This window comes from Dipodomys spectabilis, unplaced genomic scaffold (genome assembly GCF_019054845.1).
Source record: "Dipodomys spectabilis isolate Male_0828 unplaced genomic scaffold, ASM1905484v1 ptg000024l, whole genome shotgun sequence".
Taxonomy (NCBI): Eukaryota; Metazoa; Chordata; class Mammalia; order Rodentia; family Heteromyidae; genus Dipodomys; species Dipodomys spectabilis.
The window spans coordinates 25,931,092-25,951,761 of NW_024870701.1; the positions used below are offsets into that span (position 1 = coordinate 25,931,092).

General features: G+C 50.0%; 1 non-coding gene across 1 annotated transcript; it reads right to left on the minus strand.

The window, feature by feature from the left end:
- Positions 1-7,905: 7,905 nt before the first annotated feature.
- LOC122104481 lies at positions 7,906-8,030 on the minus strand. The gene has a single exon (XR_006146941.1). It is a non-coding gene; the product is annotated as a U6atac minor spliceosomal RNA (small nuclear RNA).
- Between the last annotated feature and the right edge of the window lie 12,640 nt (positions 8,031-20,670).

A 20,670-nucleotide genomic window follows, 5' to 3' on the forward strand; every position in this document is an offset into this window, starting at 1 on the left:
AGCAGGATTAAGAGATGTGCTAGGGGCTGGACATTCCCCGGCCATGCTGATACTCTTGTTCCCTTCCTTATGAGGCTACCTCTGCTGCTGGGCAGCTCTGGTTTCCAGAATACCAGTTGTCCTTCTAGACACATTTCTTGATCCATATTCTTTCCTGACCATAACCCCCTAGGGAACATGTTCCTCTCAGATTCCTCCTTCCTGTCTGTCTAGTCCTTTCCCCTGGGGTAGGTTGAAGGGGGGGATGAAAATAGTGGAGGAAGTGACACAGCAAGATGCACTGTACGGCTGGGAATGTGGCTTAGTGGTAGAGCACTTGCCTAGCATGCATGAAGCCCTGGGTTTGATTCCTCAGTACCACATACACAGAAAAAGCTGGAAGTGGTGCTGTGGCTCAGGTGGCAGAGTGCTAGCCTTGAGCAAAAGAAAAGCTCAGGGACAGTGCCCAGGCCCTGAGTTCAAGCCCCAGGACTGGAGGAAAAAAAAATTGTATTCGTAAGCTGCTTTGTTCAATGGCACCTCCTTTGTACAACTACTTAAAGTTAAAAAAAAATGGGGGAGGTGGGGTGGGACTGGGAATGTGGCTTAGTGGTAGAATGCTTGCATAAAGCTCTGGGTTGAGGGGCTGGGAAGTTGGCTCAGTGGCAGAGCGCTTGCCTTGCATGCCTGAGGCCCTGGGTTTGATTCCTCAGCACCACATAAGCAAAAAGAAAAAAGCCGGAAGTGGCGCTGTGACTCAAGTGGTAGAGCGCTAGCCTTGAGCTGAAGAGATGAGGGACAGTGCCCAAGCCCAGAGTTCAGGCCCCATAACCGGACCAAAAAAAAAAAAAAAGCTCTGGGTTGGATTCCTCAGTACGGTATACGTAGAACAAGCCAGAAGTGGTGCTGTGGGTAAGTGGTAGAGTGCTAAACTTGGGCCAAAGAAACTCAAGAAGCTCAGAAGCTCAGGGACAGTGCCCAGGCCTGGCAAAAAGAGAGAGAGAGAGAGAGAGGAAGAAGAAGAAGAAGGAAGAGGAGGAGGAAAGGGAAAGGGAAGGGAAGGAAAAGAAAAGAAAGGAAAGGGAAAAAGAAAAAGCCTTTCCTGAGCAGAAGGCCAGATGGGGCCCACTAGAACCCCACTGGCCCATTCCTATGACCATACTCATGCTAGCTGGCAGGTAGCAGGTAATGGCTGAACCATGTGACACTGAGCCACTCCGTGTTTCTAGTTCTAGGAAGGGACCCTCTTACCTCTGCTCCACAGCAGAGGAGATTCCACCCCCCACACCAGGACACACTCTGCTTGTACCACATGCCGCATGCATACAACACAAGCATGCACATCCCAGATATCTTGCCCGCACGCAAATATATATGCCACTGCTTCCCAGAGACCTCCCAAGCACAAGGTACAGGTGCCCAGCTCTGGGTTTCAGTTCACAGGCCCTGGGTATGGCTGGGTGGCCTGAGGGAGGAAGGGTATCTCCTGGCCTGCATTGGCTGTGGCTGTGGCACCCCAGCAACACAGCACCTTCCCCGTTTCTAAGCCTTCCAAGATTGTGAGAGGTCAGGCCCCTGAGGACACCTAGCCCTCCCCACTGGAAGGCCCTGTCCAGCCGGTTCCCCACCCACAGGTCCTAGCAATGTCAAAGTCATGGTCATGCAAGCCAATGTCCATATGCAACAGAACCACAGCAGGAGCATGCTTGGATGCTCTGAGAGCCTGGGGTGAGGGGTCGGTATGCAGGGAGAACTTCCTGCAAGAGGTGACACTAAGCAAAGCCTGCTCCTCCAACCACTGAGGTAGCTGCATGCTGAGCTCTGCCCTTTCCTACCACAGACAGGTCTAAGTGTGTTAGAGCCTGCCTGGGCTGCAGCCCCAACCTTGAGCAAGGGCTTAGCTTTCTCCTTGGGAGCCTTGTCTGTGGAATGAGATCTCTTCACTATCCTTGCAAGGGCCCAGCAAGACTGCCTTCGTATGGCAGACTCGCTCGCAGGCCCGTGTGCCTGGGGAAGCAAGCTGGCTTCCTCCTCTCTGACTAATCTTTTGTCTAGCCCAGAGCCCTAGCAGGAATTCCCTCACAGAGCTGTTTCAAGGATTTAAGCCTTTTCATTTGGAGAGAGTTTACACAGCCCTGGGCACGTGCTGAGTGATCACCATGGGCACAGAATACATGGCCATGCTTCATTCACTGTCCTCGCATGGAGGAGGGGCTCACCAAGTGTGCCAGGATGAACATGGCCTTGAATCTCTCCAGCCCTTGAAATGGTTGTCTTTGTCCCTGGGTATGTGCCGTGATCCACCAAGACAGCCAGCCTGAGCCTCAGCTGGAGGGGTGTCTGTGTGTGTGTGAGAGTGTGTGTGTGTGAGAGTGTGTGTGTGTGTGTGTGTGAGACAAGCTAGGGCCTTCAGTGAAGAAGTGGGGTCAAAGATGCTGGTCCCGTCCCTGTCCCTGAGAAGATGTGGAGGTGTGGCTTCTCATGGTGACACTCTTACACTCTGTGGGTTCTTTCTCTTCAGATTTGTTTTGTTTTGCTTTTTGTATTTTTAGTTGCTGGTCCTGGGACTTGAACTTGGGTCCTGGGCATTGTCTCTGACAATGGCTCTAAGGCTACTGTCAACCTCTTGAGCTCTAACTCTACTTCTGACTTTTTTGGTGGTAAATTGGGAATGAGTCTCCTGAACTTTCCTGCCCAGTCTGGTCTTGAGCTGTGATCCTTAGATTTTTGCCTCCTATAGAGCTAGGATTACAGGTGTGAGTCACCTGTGCCCAGACTTCTTCAATTTCATTATACACACCCAGAACCATGTGGTCATGGCTAAAGCAGTTATACCTGGAATTTTACTACACCCTTTGACCCAACAGTTCTATTCCTAGGTGTATACTCGGAAACAAAAGCATTGGTCCTCAGCTGTAACCGGATTACACCAGTGATGACTAGTATCATGCAGTCATCTCAGAAACTCATCAGGGGTTCTCACTAGTAACTAAAAGGTAGAATGCCCACTGGTGATGAATAATTAAGCAGAATAGTGTCTTTTCCTGAAGCAGCATATTATTTGACCCTAAAAAGGAAGAACATGTTGATACAACCTATGAAAGCATTAGGGTAGTTGAAAAAAGTCACATTGCATTCATTTTACTTTGTTTTATTTATTTATTTTTGTCAGTAGTGGGGTCTGAACTCGGCCTAGGCACTGTTTCTCAGCTCTTCAGCTCAAGGCTAGTGCCCTACCACTTAAGCCACTGAGCACCACTTCTGGCTTTTTCTGCTTATGTGGTGCTGAGGAATCAAACCCAGGGCCTCACGCATGCGAGGCAAGCACTCTACCACTGAGCCACCTTCCCGGCCCTTAAATTTTTTTTATTGTTGCTAGGTGTTGGTGGCTCACGCCTGTAATCCTAACTACTCAGGAGGCTGAGATCTAAGGGTTACAGTTTAAAGCCAGCCCAGACAGGAAAGTCTATGAGACTCTATCTTTTGTTTTTTTGTTTTTTTTGGGTCCGGTTGTGGGGCCTGAACTCTGGGCCTGGGCGCTGTCCCTCAGCTCTTCAGCTCAAGGCTAGCACTCTACCACTTGAGCCACATTGCCACTTCCGGCTTTTTTCTTATGTGGTGCTGAGGAATCGAACCCAGGGTCTCGAGCATGCAAGGCAAGTGCTCTACCACTGAGCCACCTTCCCAGTCTGTGAGACTCTATCTTTAATTAACTACCAGAAAACCAGAAGTGGCGCTGTGGCTCAAGAGGTAGAGCACTAGCCTTGAGCTGAAGAACTGAGGGACAGCACCCAGGCCCAGAGGTTCAAGCGGCATGACTGACAAAGAAAAAAAAATGTTATTATAAAAGTGATGTTCAGAGGGATTACAGTTACATAAGTCAGGTAAAGAGTACATTTCTTTTTGGATAATGCCACCCCTTCCCTTTCCTAGTACTTCCAGCTTATGAGTGTTTAGAGACAAAAATCTTACTGACTTTTCTGCCTGAACTGGTTTTGAACCTCCATCCTTAAGATCTTAGTTTCCTGAGTAGCTAGAGTATATAGGTGTGAGCCACCAGCACCTGGTGAATTTATCTAGGGATTTTATTTTTATTTTATTTTTGTGCTAGTCTTGAAGCTTGAACTCTGGTCACTGTTCCTGAGCTTTTGTGCTCAAGGTTGGTGCTCTACCATTTGAGTTGCAACTCTACTTCTGGCTTTTTTTTTGGTCAGTTGCTGGGCTTGAATTCTGGGCATGCTCTCTACCACTTGAGCCACAGCACCGCTTCCGGTTTTCTGATGATTTATTGGAGATGTGTCTCATGGAGTTTCCTGCCTGGGCTGGCTTTGAACCAGGATTCTCAGATCTCAGCTTCCTGAGTAGCTAGGATTATAGGCGTGAGCCACTGACACCCAGCTACTTCTGGCTTTTTGGTGGTTAATTAGAGGTAAGAGTCTCATGGACTTTCCTGCCTTGGCTGGGTTTGAACCTTGATCTTCAGATCTCAGCCTCCTTAGCTAGGAGATTAGGATTACAGGCCAGTTATATACTTTGTTGTTGTTGTTGATGATCATGAGGCTTGAACTCAGGGCATAGACACTGTCCCCTGAGCTCTTTTGTTCAAGGCTAGTGCTCTACTACTTTGAGCCATAGCTCCACTTCTGGTTTCCTGGAGGTTAATTAGAGATGAGAGTCACAAATCCTTTTCTGCCTGGGCTGGCTTTGAACTGCCATCATTAGATCTCAGCCATCTGAATTGCTAGGATTATAGATTACAAAGCCTCCAGTGCCTGGGTTAGTTATATACTTTGAATGAATTGAGTGATAGGTGATTCAGATCTTAACGAAGCTGTTGAGACAGATACATAGATAAAAATCAATGCAGTTCTTTCTGCCCAGAGCATTTATCTTCTTGAAGCAGTGATGACACACAAGTGGTCCTCTTGGGTGGGGACCGAGCAGTGAAAGGCTGAGCTTTGTACCTTCCCAGCACCTCTCCATACGCAAGGCCACCCACAGACTGAAGTCCCTGTCCCTTTCCTGAGTCCTTATACACATCCTAACCTTCCCCACTCCCGACCCCCAACTGGCTGGAAAGCCTACTCCTTGGTGAGTGCTGGAGTGTGTGTGTGTGTGTGTGTGCGCGGTGTGTTGGGGGTAACAGCAGCACCTCCCCTTGTCTCTCCATCTCTCTTAGCTCAGCCCCAGTGCCTTGCCCCTCTTGGGCTCCCTGGCGTTTTGTTTAGTTACTATGGAGATTGTGGTCATTTGGTTGTCTCCTTCCCCAGCTGAGCGTAATTTCCTAGAGACTGTCTCACACCTGGTTTATTCTTGGAACAGACTAGGTGCTAAATAAATGCTTGTTGAGTTGATTTGGATAACAAGATACTTGAACTGAACCGAAGAGTGAAAGCCTTCTATCTGAAATGTAAAACTCTCAAAGCAAATACTATTATTTTTTTTCTCTACTGAGTCCTTACTTAAATCCACATTTTTAAATCCGCAAAGTAACTAAGGAACCCATTTGAGTTAGAAGTAACTCCGTGTATTTTCTAAACGCATTCCAGTTGAACTGGATTAAAATTAGAAGCATGCTTTTTCCAAGCTGAAAATTTCCCAACACAAAGACTTGAATGTCTAAAGGTCTGTGTTGGGGACTCGGGTTGTCACCCTGTCCTGCGGGCCAGAACCCACTCCTGGTCCTGGGGACTCTGAGAGCCTCAAGTCTCAGCCCCTGGAAGCTTTTCCTGGTCTCTGCAGACTGGCTGCAGCAAGCTGCTGGGACCAGTTTTGCCAAGGTCACACAGGCAAGACCTGGAGCCAGGTCTGCCCCTGCAGCCTTGGCTCTTACCCACTTTCCCAGGTGCCTCCATGGCAGGAAAACCATCTGCCAAAGAAATTCCCCTAAGATGTCACCATAAAAAAGGCTTCTGGTATTAGATGTCCCTGGGGTTTCCACAGACACTTCTTTGGGAATAGCTGTTCTTGTAAAGAGCTCACTCTAATGGGGCCCTGTCTTTCTTTTCCTTTAATTACACCTCACTTACAAGCTTTTGATAGAAAGCACCTGCTATTGACTTTGTGTTTCGGTGGGAGCCTCCAGTGCCAGCCCTCCTCTGGCCAGGCGGAGCCTGGTTCAGCACATTTAATGGGTGGGAAGTGTGCTCTATGTTCTTTGTGTTTTGGTTTGGCTTGAGTGGTACTGGAGTTTGAACTCAGAGCTTTGTACTCTCCCTGCTTGCTTGCTTGCTTGCTTGTTGCCTGGCACTTTATCACTTGAGCCACACCTCCAGCCTGGCTTTTTGCTGGTGATTGTGGAGATGAAATCTAGAGGACTTTTCTGCCCAGTCTGATTTCAAACCTCAGTCCTCTAGATCTTAGCCTCCTGATTAGCTAGGCTTACCAACAGAAGCCACTGGTGCCCAGCTGGGTTTTGCATTCTTAATGAATCTCCTCAGGGACTCAGACGCCACACCGCTCTGAGTATCTTGGGAGGCAAGGAGGACTTGCTAAGGAATGGAAGGAAACACAGAGAAGGAAGGCATGACTGTCTCCTGCACCCCCAAAAAAGTATTTTACAAAATAATCTTTTCCTACCTGGCACACAGTAGGTCTTAATAGTTGCGAGTACACTATAGTAATGGATGATTTCCAGGGCAGACCTCCAGTCCTTGGCTTCTCTGCAGTGTGGAGCCCTGCAGGGCAACACTGTAGTCCAGAAGCTGAAGCCACAGCCACCTGTGACCATTTAAAGAGCACTCATCTATTGGTAGCGCTCAGTAGCCACTAGGGCTCTTTGCTGCTGTACTAGCCACTGCAGGTGTACACATTTCCATGGCTGTGGACCGTCTATGGAACACTTGGGTTGGGTGGTGTGGATTGAATGGAGAGGAGAAATGGGGGCAGTCAAGAGAGAACTGGAAGTTGGGAGCTGCTAGCTCACACCTGTAATCCTAGCTACTCAGGAGGCTGAGATCTGAGGATCACAGTTCATAGCGTGGGCAGGAAAGTCCATGAGACTCTTATGTCCAATTAACCCCAAAAAGCTGGAAGTGGAGTTGTGGCTCAAGTGCTAGCCTTGAGCATAAAAGCTCAGGGACAGGGCTTAGGCTCAGAGTTCAAGCCCTAGGACAGCAAGAGAGAGAGAGAGAGAGAGAGAGAGGCAGGCATACTAGAAGAGAGGATGGAGAAGGATGGAGTATAATATCCAGTAGGAGACAGAATGTACGCAATGGGCACTGGCCTGTGCTGGTCACTAATGCTTCTCAGGGTAGGAATTACATCACTTCTTCCTTCCCAGGGGCCTTCAGGAGAGCTGGAGAGCTTGCTAGCAGCAGAGTTGTGTGCTACACTATCTCCATCCCAGCTCAGATGGAGGAGAAACCTGGTACTCCAATAAAGAAGTATTTACCCCTTAAAGAGCCAGATCTGTGCTCAATTTCATGATAAACCTTGCTTGATCATCCCTTCAAGGGGAGGTAACTTGTGTCCCTATGTAAACACGGTTCTGCCCTGACCTTTGCTGTCCTGTCCCTCTGAACTCAGACTCCCGGACAGCTGGGTTTTGCTCTTTTTTCCTCTCCCTCTCTGTACCCTTTGCACATCCCGGGCTTAGTAACAGTGCACACAGCAACTTTAAAAAAAAATTATTTATTTATTTTTATTGTGAAAATACCATACAGAGGGGTTACAATTACATGAGCAAGGTAATGAGTACATTTCTTATCAAGCATTGTTGCCTCCTCCTTTGTTTCCCCTTCCCATCCCTTCCCATCCTCTCCCCCGTCCCCCTCCTTCCCCCCCCACCAAAGTTGTAAAGTTCGGTTTCCAACATAAAGACTTGTACATCTCATTGTTGCAACGGGTCCACTTGTGTCCCTACTTAAACTATTTGTTTTTTCCCTTCCCCTCCACAAATTATACCAACATCAAATACAGTGAAAGCAAAAACAATGGTTAGATGCCACAAAGTAGGTGGCAACACCTTAACCGTATGCGTGTTGTCAGGCAAGGGCCTCTTCCATCCTTGTCAAGGAGAGTGCTAACCTTCTCTAAAGTTCGTTTTTCAATATAACGTCTTGTACATCTCATTGTTGCAATGGGTCCACCTGTATCCCTATTTAAACAATGTTTTTTCCCTTCCCCTCCACAAATTATAAGAACATCAAATACAGTGAAAACGGGGGTTATACTGTGGGGAGGGACATACAAAGCAACAAAGAAATCATCTTATAAATGTGTTAGAACCAATAGCAAGCAAGAAAAACCATTTGAGTCCTAACATCAACTTATCTGACCGTTTCTGCTTGTCTCAGACATATACTAGTTATTGCAAATAAGGGAAACCATGGGACCTATGTTTCTTTGGGCCTGGCTTACTTCACTTAATATAATTTTTTCCAAGTCTTTCCATTTCCTAACAAATGGGGCAATGTCATTCTGATGGAGGCACAGAATTCCATTGTGTTTATATACCACATTTTCTTGATCCATTCATCTACTTAGGGGCATCGGGGTTGGTTCCATATCTTAGCTATGGTAAATAATGCTGCAATAAACATAGTTGTGCTGGTAGCTTTAGTATGGTCTTGTTTGTGATCAGTTGGGTAAGTGCCCAAAAGTGGGATTGCTGGGTCATAGGGGAGCAATATGTGGAGTCTTTTGAGGAACCTCCATACTGCTTTCCAAAGTGGTTGAACAAGTTTGCACTCCCACCAACAATGTAGTAGGATTCCCTTCTGTCCACATCCCCTCCAGCATCTGTTATTAGAGTTCTTGATTATAGACATTCTAATTGGGGTGAGGTGGTATCTTTTAATTAATTAATTAATTTATTTTTGTCAGTTGTGGGGCTTGAACTCTGGGCTTGGGCACTGTCCCTCAGCTCTTCAGCTCAAGGCGAGCGTTCTACCACTTGAGCTACAGCGCCACTTCCAGTTTTCTGGTGGTTTATTGGAGATAAGAGTTTCATTGCCTGGGCTGGGAAGGTGGCTCAGTGATAGAGTGCTTGTCTTGCATGCCTGAAGCCCTGGGTTCAATTCCTCAGCACCACATAAGCAAAAAGAAAAAAGCCAGAAGTGGCATTGTGGCTTAAGTGGTAGAGCGCTAGCCTTGAGCTGAAGAGCTGAGGGACAGCGCCCAGGCCCAGAGTTCAGGCCCCACAACTGGACCCAAAACAAAAAACAAAAAAACTGAGTTTGAACCACAATCCTCAGATCTCAGCCTCCTGAGTAGCTAGGATTACAGGTGTGAGCCACAGGTGCTTGGCGATATCTTTTATTTTTTTACTTTTCCTTTTAAGTGCCCGTCTTGGGGCTTGAATTCAAGGCCTGGGTGCTGTCCTTAAAACTTTTGTGCTCAGAGCTAACATTCTACCCCTTGAGCCACAGCTCCACTTCCAGCTTTGGGGGCTTAATTGGACATAAGACTTTTATGGATTTTCCTGCCTGGGCTGGCTTTGAACTGTGATCTTCAGATCTCAGCCTCCTGAGTAGCACCCAACCACAGTCAATTATTATTGTACCTAAAGTGCAAGTTCAAAGGTTAGACCAAAGTCTCACCAATAAACAAAGAGCTTGTGTTGTGGAGTGGTGTTTTTAACATCTATTTTGGCTGCTCAGAAGAGTCTATTTAAATCTTGCTCCTAGAAGGGTATTTTAAACACACAGAGTTTTGACCAGTTGACATGTTACTCCCTCATTGTAACTAAGAGATTAAGACCTTGCCTCCAGATGCTTATTTTAAATTACCCATGATGTGCTGTTTTTGAAAGTGAAGATAGACCTAGAACTGTCTGTAATGCCTTTACTCCTCCCTTTCTTCTTTTCTTCCTCCTGGAAAAAATAAGAGTCCTGAGGCAATAAGCCTCTAGTCCCAACTGAGAGGCCATTAGAGGGATTTTTGGGGAACAGCTGGAGGGTACATGGCCAACCTGAACCAGCCCTTTCAAGAGCCCCCACTTTAAATTAATTAACTCAGGTGATACAGGGAATAGAACTCAAGGCTATGAGATCTGGAGGCAAGAGATCTACCACCTGAGCCATGACCTAGTCCTTTTGCTTTTATGTATTTGTTTTTAGGTAGGATCTCATGCTTTTGCCTGGGCCAGCCTCTGATCTGGGTACTTCTCTTTGCCTCCTGAGAGGTACTTTCCTTAAGCAAACAGGCTTATTTTCCTCCTTCCGTGGTCCAGGCTGCCCCACCCAGAACTCTGTTCTCTGCTGCCCGAGGCTTTGTCTCCCTTTAGAAGACCAGAACCAACCCTGTCTCTTCAGGGACATGGAGGAGGTGAGAAGAATCAAGAATTCATTTTCCACACCAAACTGGAGTGGGTAGAACAGGAGGAGGGACTGGACAATGAGTACAAAGAGAAAATAGGTCACATTCCTGTGTGTGTGTGTGTGTGTGTGTGTGTGTGTGTGTGTGTGTGTGTGTCTGTCTGTCTGTCTGTCTGTCCTTGAACTCACTGGTGTTGTCCTTGAGCTTTTTTTTTTTGGTCCAGTCATGGGGCCTGAACTCTGGGCCTGGGCGCTGTCCCTCAGCTCTTCAGCTCAAGGCTAGCGCTCTACCACTTGAGCCACAGCACCACTTCCGGCTTTTTTCTTTTTGCTTATGTGGTGCTGAGGAATCGAACCCAGGTCCTCGAGCATGCAAGGCAAGCACTCTACCACTGTGCCACCTTCCCAGCCCGTCCTTGAGCTTCTTTTGCGCAAGGCTAGTGCTCTACCACTTGAGTCACAGCTCCACTTTTGGCTTTTTTTTTTTTCTTCTGTGATTAATTGGAGATAAGAGTCTCATGGAGTTTCCTGCCTGGGTTGGCTTGGAACTGTAATTCTCAGACGTCAGCCTCCTGAGAGGTGTGTGAGCCACCAGTGCCCAGCATCAGGTTACATTCTTGTGGCATAGCTTGTGGGGTTCAAGCTTATCATATTCACAGATGGCTGTGCAAGTACTTTGACTTGTGACACATAACAGGTACTTGTGGCTCACACCTGAAATCCGCCACTCGAGATCTGAGAACTGAGATTTGAAGCCAGAATGAGTAGAAAGGTCTGCGAGATTCTTATCTCTAACTAGCAAAATGCCCAAAGTGGAGGTATGGCTCAGGTGGTAGAGTGGTAGCCTTAAGCAACAAGCCAAGTATGAGTGTAAGTCCCTCAGTTCAGGCCCACTACTGGCACTCCTCCAAAAGACAAAATAAAAAGGAAGGTTTTGGTCTAGGCCCCAGTGGGGTTTAATTACGTTCTGCTGTGGCATCTTTCCATCTCTCTACTGGGTTTCTGGTCCTCTCTCCCAAGCATCAAATTCTATAGCCGCCCTGCCCGTCCCTGACCCTGTGGCTGTTCTATTTTGACTGGTGAGGCTCAGTTGAACGCATTGTTTGTTGGCCGCCTTGAAGATTTTTCTGCCATAGTTTCCCAGAGGGTCCCCTGCCCAGGCTTGCAGACCTGTGGTCACTTCTCAGCAACGGACAGGGTAGGAGGCTTTAGGCTGCTCAGCCCCCTAGAAGACCTGGACAGCAGCCCTCACCTGAGATCTGGACTCTTCCTCCTGTGGAGAGTAGTCTGTCCGTTCAAGGGAGACAGACTGCAGGCAGAGCCGGAGATCCCAGGGGAGGCCCACCCCAAAAGTTCCTGTTCACAAACAAAACAACCCAACATCGTCTGGCTCTGAGAAGAAAGAATCTGGCTTCTCCGTAGTTATTATTTTTTGTTCTTTTTCAACCAAATATGCTCTCCTCTGTTTTTTCCCTCCATACCGGAAATTCTGCTTATGATTTTTAACTGTCCTAGCTGGGGAGAGGCAGCTGATTGGCTCAGGAGAGAATTCCACACTGGGTCCATATCCCACATATGGGTCCTTAGGCTCAGGCGGCAAGAGACTGGACAAGCCGCTAAGTATTTGTTTTCTGTGGCTTTGCTCAGGCCTCTATTTATTTAATTGAATCTATCTGGCAATGCCCCCCATCACAGGCCTGTTCCCTGCCCAGCCTTAAGGCTGAGACCTGGCAGAAGAGCTTTGCCAAGCTCAGTTTGGGACAGGCTAGCAGCTCAGAGGTTCTCAACCACCGTGCCAGCTGAAGGAGAGCGCGGAGGACCCCCTTCCCCAGGTCACAGAACTGACTTCTCCAGCTGGGACTCTGGCTGTTCCTGTGGGATTCTGGGAAATAGGTGAGTGGGCATCTTAAATGGACAACCTTGACCCATCCATTCACCCCCTCTCTCCACGAACTACCAACAAAGGAAATCCTCTAAGAAGACCAGGGTTTGGGGGCCCCCAGGGAAGGGGCTTATGCAGACTTCAACCCAGGGGAACCGGGGGGAAAGAGCAAGACCCCTAATCTGCTGCCCCTGTGGTGGCCAAAGACAGGGTGGGCGTGGCACTGGCAGCTAGGCCTGGCTTGGCTTTCCTGTGGCAGAAAGAAGAGCTGCCTTTCTAGGTTCTGCTGAGGACTGAAACCCTCTAGCCTGCGGGGGGGGGGGGGGGGGGCACCCAGGGAGATCTCTGTAGAGATGGGCTGCGGCTCCAGTCCAAATATTTGTTGTATGGACACAACCCAGGGTTGGAGCTGATTTGTTCGGTTTCCTCATCCTGAGCAGCACGCTGGGAGGGGAGCAGCCTTATCACCAGGGGTTTATTGTGGGGCTATGAATAATGACTGCTCTGGCTCCGGGGTAGGGGAGATAGGCTGGGCCAGCAGCCCAGTCCCAGGGAGCCCCTCCTCTGGGCTCTGCCAAATTCCTCCGAGCCTAGTGGATAAGATTAGCGGCTTTCTAGTTCCCAGAGGTCCTGGCCTCAAAGGATTTATTTATTTATTTATTTCAGCATTCCAGTGCTGGGGATGGAACCCAGTCTTGCCAATGCCAGGGCAGAGCTCTAACCTGAGCTATATCCCTGGTCTCCAGGCACCACCACCACCACCACCACCTCTTCCTCCTCTTCTGCCTCCTCCTCCTTCTCCTCCTCCTTCTCAGTGGTACTGAGGATTAAATTCAGGGCCTCATGCTTGCTACCACTTAAGCCAGACCCTCAGCAATTTTTGCTTTAGCTATTTATGCTTCCCAAGTAGCTGGGATTATAGGCATGCACCACCATGCCTTACTCCCTGGCCCTTGAGTTCTTAGCTACCTCCAGTCTTCTTTAACTGGACATATGAAGGCTGGAAATTAGTTTTAAGATCCCAGTGAGAAGCCAGGCTAGGACAAGAAGCTCCCATTTGGAGGTGAATCTATTCCTGAATTCTTGGCAACTCCATACAGTTTCTGCTTGTCAACTTCCCAGGCCCATCAAAAAGCCGTGCAGGAAGGAGGACCAGGCCTGACCTTGCTCTGCCTTGCAGCCCATGCCCGGCCAGCCCTTGCCATCCAAGCTAGGTCTCATTCACCCACTGCCAGCCCTATCCATGCAGTCTGAACTGTGAGCGTGGCCGGGAAATGGCAGCTTTAGGGCCTTTGGGGATTTTGGTGGGGGGTATGCAAGAGGGACTCCCCAATGCCGAATGTGGGCTCCAGGAACTCCCAGTGGGGGTTCACAGTGCTCCTGAGAACTTCAAAGTGGGAAGGCAGGGTCTAAGTCGGTGCCTGTGTTTGCTTCGCATTGTCTGATTCACTGAGGTCTGCAGCCTTGGCCCATGGCGCCGACCCGGCCGCTGTGGTCTGTGTGGCCTTTGGCCAGGCACCTTCCCTCTGTTTCAGGGTTCTTGTTTCCCTTCTGGTGAGATTAGTGCAGAACCATTATGGATGGGCCCAGGGAGAACCCACAGGTCCTTCCAGATCAAGTCATTCCCAAGCTTGGGAGGAGCTGGGGGGGCTAGACAGGCTCTGGAGCCCAGGGTCAACACAGGACTTTCTAGCACTGAGGCCACTCCTGGGCTCCGAGAGCCCTCCTCCTCTTGGCAGGAGCCACCACGGTGACATCTTACTTTCCTGCCAAGCAGAAGACCCAGCTCTGAATGGTCTGCCTAGCTGCCCTGCTAGGTCCTGGTGTAATGCAAGGGCCAATTGAGGCTCTGGGGCCTTTGTATAGCCCTTCGTCTCCTTGATGCTGGATAGCTGCTCTAGGCTGAAGGCCAGTGTCCAGGCTGAACCCACTCAGGACCAGCCAGGGCAAGCTTCTTGGAGCTCTGTGGTTGCTTGGCGATCTTCCCATTGGAAGGGAAGAGAGGAGCTAGGTCTCCACACTAGGCTGGGAGTGGAGAGGGTGCTCCCCAGATAAGATGACACCCATGGTTAAGGGTAGAGGGAAAGGAAGACACTTCTCCCTGAGCCAAAGCCTGCTTCTCCTCTCCCTAGACTGGTCCTCATCCCTGGGGACTGAGTCACCCGAGAGCTTTGACAACACTGGTGCCCAGGACCTGCCACAGACACTGACGTAATTGGCCTGGGGTGTGGCCTGGCCAGGACCTTTGCTTGAGGCCTAACCTGTCTCCAGGTGAAGGACGCCTTCGCCCCAGGGAGTCTGTTGACATACCTGGGTTCATCTGGAGGGAGGGGCAGCCACTTCACTGGCCACCGCATGCCTGCCACCTGGTGCCAGACCCACAGGAAGGCTCACGGTCCTGGGCATAGAGGAGGCCCAGAAGGAAGGCAGCCATGGGTCTGGTGGACCTCCCTGGCTCCAGCCTCCATGACCAGTCACCTATGGTCATTTCCAGCATCTGGCACAGTGGGGGACGTGGTGGGGGCCAGGAGCTGCTTTCTGGGTGAGGCAATGTCCCCAGTGCCACCAGCCCGGGGCTCTAACAGGGCACAGGTGGAGAGGATCATGGTTAGACCCGTTTCTGTGTCCTTGGTCAGGATGGAGCTGTGCAGTTTGGCCCCCCGAGTGCCCACAGCTTGTTCCCACCCCTCTGGCCTGGTTGCTCTGGTGCCTGCATCCCCCGTCCCTCCTCCTCCCCAGCCTAGTGTCCTGTCTCTCTGATGGGGCAGCAACCTTCAAGGCCTCTGCTAGCCCAACAGGGTGCTTGGCCCCTACTTGGTCTTGTCCAGGGCCCTCTGCTCCTGCAGCCAGGACCTACCAGGAGTGGTAAGTGACTATCATGACTTGCTAGTTCCTTTTCTTGCTATGTCTAGCTGATTACCCCAAGTCTATTGGCTGGCCGCATCCCATTTTCCCCTAGGCTCAGCCCAGTGAGCTGGTGGACAGAACACCCCCTCTCCAGTCTCAAGCCCAGAACAGAAGGCACTTTTTTATGAATGGAACATCTGAAATCGAAAGCTGCCAAGGCAGCCGGCAGGTTGTTCCCTGGCTCTGGAGAGCCGGAGCACAGGCAGGAGTGGCAGTGGCCCAGAGCCACTGTCCCCAGATCCGTGTCCTCCTCCCTGCGCTTGGGAGGGGGCTCCCATCTGCCCCTGCGCCCCCTCACTCCCCCAACTGGCTTCTATGAAGTGATCTTTCTATATTTACTTAAACTTCTATTTAAAGAGGAATTCCTCATAATTACTCAGCCGCAGAGAGCTGACACTGTTTGGCTCTGTTTATTTAGTTTCTCCTAGTGACTGGCAGAATGTCCTCAGTGGCTTTCAGGAGCAGATATAGACGAATGACCTGCTGGTCATAAAATAAAGTATGATGTTCTGCTCTGTCCTCATGGGAGATGGCATGCAGAGGGGACGCGCCTCCCTCCCCAGCCCAGCCCAGCCCGACACGGGGCCCAGTCTCTTCAGAACTGCTCTCAGGAACAGTTTGAGAAGGGGGGGGGGGATTGGGAAGTGAGCACGTGTGTGTGGATCATGCACTCTGCACACACACACACACACACACACACACAGAGCCTGTGCCCACACTCCGCCTCCCTACTGCCAACCACAGGAACGAAGCAGGGATTAATCTTTTTCTTCTTCAAAAATCTTTAATTGATACTTGGCATGTAGTCCAGGAGTAAAACGAAAATAGTCAGTTATTTCTGCAGAAATAATTCCCCAGACATTTCCCTCCCTTCTCCTCCTCCACACCACCTCCACCATGACCTCATGGGCCTCCTAGAACATTCGGAGAAAACCATGGTCTGACCAACCCAGGGAGAAAAGTTGCGTTAGACGTGGTCTGGCCAGCTGCTGGCTGCTGGCTGGTTATCTGGAGGGCTTGGGGAGGTGGTGGGATGTGCTGAATACACTCCTGTAAGTTTGGAAACAGGCTGGCCACGTGGACAATTGTCAGGCCCATGCCCTCAGACCCGCCTCTGGTCCCTGCGCTGTCTCCCACCGCAAGCTCTCTCAGACTTGCCCTGTCTGAGCCTTTTGGTCTCCACACCCGTCTTCCACCCCTCCAGAGCTCACTGGGCCAGCCCTGCCAGCCCTGGATGTGACTCCTGTGTCCCGGGGAGCCCGCATCCTGGTCCCCTGGATGTCACCTTTCATGATCAATGTTGCCCTGGCAACATGAGATTGTTCCTTTGAGGAAGCCCTGCAGTCCCCACATTGCCTGGTCAGGAGTGGGGACACATGGAGTAGTGACATACAGACTGTTCGATCCTCTGGTTGGTCCAGATGTGGCACAGGAACTGTCTGAGGGCCATCCTGGCTGGAGACCTGGCTGCTGGAAGCCGTCATACCCCCAGCCTGCAGGACCTTCTGCTCTGAACCTGCCACTCCTCCTCAGGGCCAGCGAGCACAGGGAGAGGCAGAACACGGGGCACACAGCAATGCCTGCCCAGAGAGGGTCCCAGATCAGCCCAGGAGCAGGTGACAGCCACCATGGCTCCTTCGGGCAGGAGTGGTGTCAGCCAGGTCCTGGGCTCAGGCAATTCTCCTATGGGTGGGATTTACTTCCTGCTTATTTAGTGTGCTGGCTTGCTGGAAAACCAAGATGCCACTGAAGAAATGGAGACAGTATGGGACCAAGGGAGCTCCCTGTTCATACACTGAGCCATGTTCACACACAGGGTCACCCTGTGTGCCCATGCCAACCCAAGGCGCTTTGTCCCTGGGTCCCTCTGTGGTAGCTGCAGACCCTTATCTCTGGCTCCACTTTACAGACCTGATCAAATGCAAGTATGAATATAAAGAGTAAGTAACCAAATTTCAGCTCCAAAGCTAGGCATCCGTGGCTCACGCCTGTAATCCAAGCTATTCAGGAGGCTGAGATCTAAGGATCGCAGTTCAAAACCCAGCCTGGGCAGAAAAGTCTGTGGGACTCATGTTTTGTTTTTGCTGGTCCTGGGGTACTGTCCCTGATCTCCTTTGCATACAGTTAATACTCTACTACTTGAGCCACAGCACCAGATCCAGCTTTTTCTGGAGCTTAACTGAAGAGTCTCATGGACTTTCCTGCCTGGGCTGGTTTAGAACTATGATCCTCAGATCTCAGCTTCTGAGTAGATAGGTTTACAGGTGTGAGCCACTGGTACCCGGCTTCTATGGGACTCTCATCTCCAATTAACCACCAAAAAACTAGAAATGAAGCTGTCGCTCAAAGTGGTAGAGCACTAGCTTTGCACACAAAAGCTCCAGGACAGTGCCCAGACCCTGAGTTCAAGTGCTAGGACTGACACAAAAAACAAACCTCAAGCCCCAAGCTGGGTTCCAGTGGCTTATGTCTATAATCTTAGCTACTCAGGAGGCTGAGATGTGAGAATTGTGGTTTGAGCGACAAATATGAAAGACTGCTTTCTAACCAGCAAAAAAACCAGAAGTGAAGGTATGGCTCAAGTGGTAGAGTGCTAGCCTTAAGAGAAAAAGCTAAACAAGAGCATAAGATCCTGAGTTCAAGGCCCACTACTGACATATGAAACAAAACAAAGCAAAAGAAAAACCCTTCTAGAGGGCTGGGAATGTGGCTTAGTGGTAGAATGCTTGCTTGCCTCGCATGCATGAAGCCTTGGGTTCAATTCCTCAGGACCACATAAACAAGAAAAAGCCAGAAGTGGCGCTGTGGTTCAAGTGGTAGAGTGCTAGCCTTGAGCAAAAGAAGCTCAGGGACGGTGCCCAGGCCCTTAGTTCAGTCCCCAGGACTGGCAGAAAACCAAACCAAACCTTCCAGCTCTTTTGGTAGAGTCATTCAACAAACATTTCTTGAGCAGCTACTCTCTTCCAGGAGCCCTGCTTCAGTGGCATCAAGCAGGTAGAGCACTGCTTCTGTGGACATGTTAGTTTCACCTGAATGTTTCCAAACCTTAGGTGTAGCAGAATCAACGGGGCTCGGGCTAGGGCTAATTAACACCCCAGATTCTGGACCTCAGACTCGAGTTTGGATTCTGTGGGCCTCTGGGGTAGGACTGGAGAATTTTCTAAAAAGTTTCAGGGGGCAACTGGGCATTGGCGGCTCATGCCTGTAATCCTAGCTAGTCAGGAGGCTGAGAGCTGAGGTTCACAGTTCCAAGCCAGACTGGACAGAAAAGTCTGCGTTTAATTCAAACTGACTAGCAAAAAGCCTGGCAGGAGGCCTGGCTCAAGTGGTAGAGCACCAGCCAAAGGAGCAAGTCAAGCAAGCACCAAGGTCCTGAGTTCAAAACCCTGGTACAAGAAAAATTGCTCCGGGAGCAAGGAGTGGTGACAGGGGGTGTAGTTCAATGGCATAAGCTAGGCTTAGCAAGTGCCAGACACTTGGTCCAATCCACGTCATTACAAACAACATCAGAGTGCTCAACCCAGGCTGCTGCTGGCTGGTCCAAGTGTGTGTCTTGAAGATCCCTCTTCCCCCACTCCCAGTAGAGAGACTTCCCCCAGGAGTAGGAGAGTGACTCCATGGGACAAGATCCGGAATTGGTTATCCTCTCGGCCCTCCTGGCTTTCGTTCTGGCAGGAAGAGGGGGTGGCTGGCCTTGGCCTCGGGCTCCGGGCACCACCCCACCCCTGCTGCAGACGCTGTGGCCTGGGGGGGGGCAGCGAGACCTGGGAGCCTTCGCTGCCCACGACACCTACAGTTTTAGAATCTGGAGAGCAGATGCCTCTGCTTGCTAAGCAACTCGTGAAACAAACAGTTTGCTTCAGGGCTGGCTTTTCTGAAGCTGACTTTGTTGTTGGGGTGGGGAGATGTGTGTGTAGATAAGCTGCTCGGTGTGATGACATCACGGGATCTCGTAAAAATGCCACTTCCTTGGCACATCTTTCACCTCTGAGCGTAGTCTTCAAAATAAAGTAAGCTCAGGTCATCTCCTCTCTTGCCGGCTTCAGAGGCTGGAGGTGGAGCCAGGAGTAGCTGCTATAGATGGGAGTCTGTGCTCAGAGCCCCGGGCAGGAGGAGGCAGTCATCTTACCCCTCAGGGCCTCAGTTTCCCCAGGTTTTAAGGTCCCTGCCTGCTCCCAATTACATATACGGAACTGATTATTTTTATTTTATGTTTTGTCAGTCATGGGGCTTGAACGCAGTGCCTTGGCACTGTCCCTGAGTGAGCTCTTTTGCTCAAGGCTAGCAGTTTACCACTTCCAGTTTTTGAGTGGTTAACTGGAGACAAGAGTCAGACAGTCTTTCCCGCCCGGGCTGGCTTTGACCCCCAATCCTCAGATCTCAGCCTCGTGAGTAGCTAGGATGACAAACACGAACCACAGGCGCCCAGTTCCTTTTTTTTTTTTGAGGCAGAGTCTCACTATGTACTCCAGCCTGCTCATCCTACTGAGTGCTGGAATTTTTTTTCTTTTTCTTTCTTTTTCCGGTTGTGGGGCTTGAACTCTAGGCCTGGGCGCTGTTCCTGAACTCTTCAGCTCAAGGCTAGCGCTCTACCACTTGAGCCACTGCACCACTTCCGGCCCTTTCTGTTTATGTGATGCTGAGGAATCGAACCCAGGGCCTCATGCACGGGAGGCAAGCGCTCTACCGCTGAGCCACCTTCCCAGCCCCTGAGTGCTGGAATTATAGGTATGTGACACCACATCAGGCTATCCATGGAATCTTCATTGCAGTAATGTTTATTGTATATAAATTGGATCCAGCTGGCACTGGTACCTATAATTGTAGCTACTCAGGAGGCTGAGATCCGAGGATCATGGTTCAAAGCCAGCCCCACTAGAAAAGTCTCCTTGAGACTCTTACTTTCAATTAACCATTCAAAAACTAGAAGTGGAGCTGTGGCTCTAAGTGGTAGAGCACTAGCCTTGAGCAAAAGAGCTCAGAGACAGAGCCCAGGCCCTGAGTTCAAGCTCCATAACTGATTTAAAAAAAAAAAAGTTGTATCTGGGTACTCATAAATAGAATTTTTCTTTTGGTATGATAAAAGTCAAGAAGAGTTCTAGAGGGACTCAGAAGCTTATGCAATGGTGATCACAACTTGAGTGCCTGAAGCAGGAAGATAAAGAAAAAAGAAGAAAAGGCACACTAATACAGGAATAAAGGATTACTGATCGGAATGAAGACGTGAAGACAGGAGCCCCACCTATGGCTGATGCAGGGGGTCTTGCTCCCCCTTGTGTGTGTTCTTGGCCTACAGCTGTCCTGGGACAACACGTTTCTGAAGCATCAGAGTTGAAGCTGTCCGGGCTGGAGCTGGCACTTTGCAAACCTGAGTGTCTCTTGCATCCATCCTGCCTTGGCCCATGTTTTGGCCTTGACACTGTGTTGCTAGGCAACCATCTATCCTATAGGAATTCACACTCCGTCTTCCAGGCAGACACATTTAATTTCAGACCCAGAGTGTTCGCTGACGTGGGGTGTCACCAGCCTGCGCCCTCACAGAAATAGCCCCAAGCACCAAGTCAAAAGTAGCTGGGGCAACTGATCCCCCACATTTGATCTTGTTCCCCTAAAATAGCTCTGTCCTGTTTATGGGGCTGCTCA